The sequence below is a fragment of the Solanum pennellii genome, chromosome 1, assembly GCF_001406875.1.
Source record: "Solanum pennellii chromosome 1, SPENNV200".
In the NCBI taxonomy this organism is placed as follows: domain Eukaryota; kingdom Viridiplantae; phylum Streptophyta; class Magnoliopsida; order Solanales; family Solanaceae; genus Solanum; species Solanum pennellii.
In genome coordinates, this window is record NC_028637.1 from 86,390,027 (window position 1) to 86,392,799 (window position 2,773).

The window sequence follows — 2,773 nt, forward strand, 5'->3', positions numbered from 1 at the left end:
ATATATATATATATATATATATATATATATATATATATATATATATATCCCTATCTTTATAAAAATGGCTAACATATATCCTTTTATCTAAGGAAATTCAAAAAAAAATAATTAAATTTATTGTCTTGACTTTAATTTTTAAAGAGTTCATGTAGGGGTATATGATCCTTTTCACACGTTTTTTTACTTCTTTGATTATCAATATTTATGTTTCTTATTTTTATATTAATTTTATTTCTTTAATTTTTTAGTGTAAAAATATCAGTTTTTTTTTAAAAAGAAGCGTGAATAGAAAAAGAAAAAAAAGTAAATTTTAAAATTATTTTCTTCCGTATATATTGTAATTTATTTTTGTATTTGTAAAAAATAGGGGATATATGATAATTTTACAAGAAAGTTAAAAAAATAAATTTGACAATCAGAATTCAAATTAGACATTGAATAAAAAAAAGGTCAAAAGAACGTGAGGAAAAGATTAAATATACCCCTATATGAATGTCTTGTTTTAATCAAAGTTACATAAAATAGGGCACATATGATAAATTTTACAAGAAAGTTAAAAAAATAAATTTGACAATCAAAGTAATGCATTCAAATTAGACATTGAGTAAAAAAGTCAAAAGTACGTGTGGAAAAGATCAAATATACTCCTATTAATGTCTTGTTTTAACAAAAAAAAGTTAAAACTAAATTTAAAATTGATTTTTTTCCTTCAATTAGAGAAAAATGGTAATACACGAGTCATTTGTGTAACATCAAAGATATATTTATAACGATATCTCTCTATTTTTATGACCAAGGATAAAAGTGAAAATAAACAACTAATTATGTCTTGATTTTCTAAAATAACAAGCGTTATTTTCAGTAAAACGAACAAATACCAAGGTAATCTCTATGGGAGCTTCAATGTCACTTATTCACTATTGTGGCTACAAAGATTCTTAATGAGGGAAGAAGCATTGTAGAATTATGAGAGGAAGGCACCACCACCCCATGATTTTCAATAGAATCACTTAAATTCAATAGACAAAACCATTGGCTTTCCATTGTTTAAGGGGAAAAAATGTCCCAACTTTTCTTTATGACTAGTGGAGGAAGATTAAGGATCCCACTAGGCACTAATATTATACTACCAAGTTGTCATGACATTTTGGTCAATCCTATGTTCAAAGTTGAAACTTTAATTTTAAGTATTAACAAGAAGAAGAGTTGGGTATAGCAATTAGCAAAGTGTCACCATCCTGCTAGTTATTATACAAACATTTTCTGCTAAATATCATACCTTATAAATATCATATTATTGGGGTTGAGGGTGAGCAAAAATCAAATTGAATCAATAAAAATATTATTGGTTTATTATTATTGAGTTATTGGATTAACAGTTTTTAATGGTGAAAAATATTGGGTTATTAGTTTGGTATTGATTTTTAATATTAGGTTATTGGATAGATCGATAATCCATTAAAATTAGTAAGTTACTACTTCTACTTGTACATAAATATTATATATTAACTTCAATACCTTATATTTTCTTTGTTCTTTAGCTTTCTATTCACACTACACAGTGACTTTGAGTTCAAAACTTCACAATATACAAAACGTTAAAATCTAAAGTGAGAACGCTATTTCTCTTAAAAAATTTTTGTTACACTTGTATAGTTCTTTTCATGCTTCTTATTATTGTTTCTATTTTATAAGCATTTGTAAAGTTACATTATTGTTTTGTCACATCAAATTTATTAGAAAAGCCATCTATTTGTTTTATAAATATTTCTTATTGGTTAAATTGAAAATCAAACCATTAAGGATCATAATCGATAAATTGAAAATGGATAAAAAATATATTATTGGTTGGTTATTGATTTAACGTATTTAAAATCGAAAACTGACCCGATAATACATAAAATTAAATCGAACAGACTGATGCACCCCTAGTTGGTGTAATTAGATATCAACATAGTGAAGAGAGAAAAAAAGTGAAAATTCTATTATTATTTTTTAGAGAAGTATTGAAAATAATTCTGAATTTGACATAAATTATTAGTTTTGTTTCGAATTATTGACAGCCTTAAAAACACTCATATACTTGACTTACTATACTTAGATACACTCCCAATCAGACAGTGACATAGCAAGTGATTTCAAATTCTTATAGGAGCATGAAGCTCTTATTAATAAATAAAAACTGAGAGAAGTGTTGAAAACACCTCTAAATTTAGCGAGAATTTATGGGTATATTTCACTCATTGCAAATTATGGATGTATTTCAGTTTATTAGTCAAGTAAATGACTGTTTTTCAAAATGTCAATAGTTCGTGAATGAAATAACATTAAGTTAGAGTATAGAAATGTATGTGATTCAGATCGGTGAACGCTATTTTTATTTTAAATAGAATTGACCTTTTAACCATTATTTAAATGTCTCTTGGAGATTAATAAATTATCATAAAATTCAATATTTGATGTTTAATAAAGATATTAGTTTATTAGTTTGATTATAAACTTACCAATATTTACCATTATTCACTATCAATTTATTCATGAAAAAAAAATAAGAAATTTGACCTAATACTTTTTTTTTCTATATTTATACTATCACTATCTTTCATTACACTTCTCTAATTTTGGGAGATAAAAACTCCAACACATCTTTTTATTTTTGTATTTGATTAGATTTGGGGACCCCCACATCTCAAGCATAAGTATTGGAGGGATAATTGACTACACTAAAATTACATAAGAGAGTGGCTAAAGGGGACCCCCCCCCCCCACC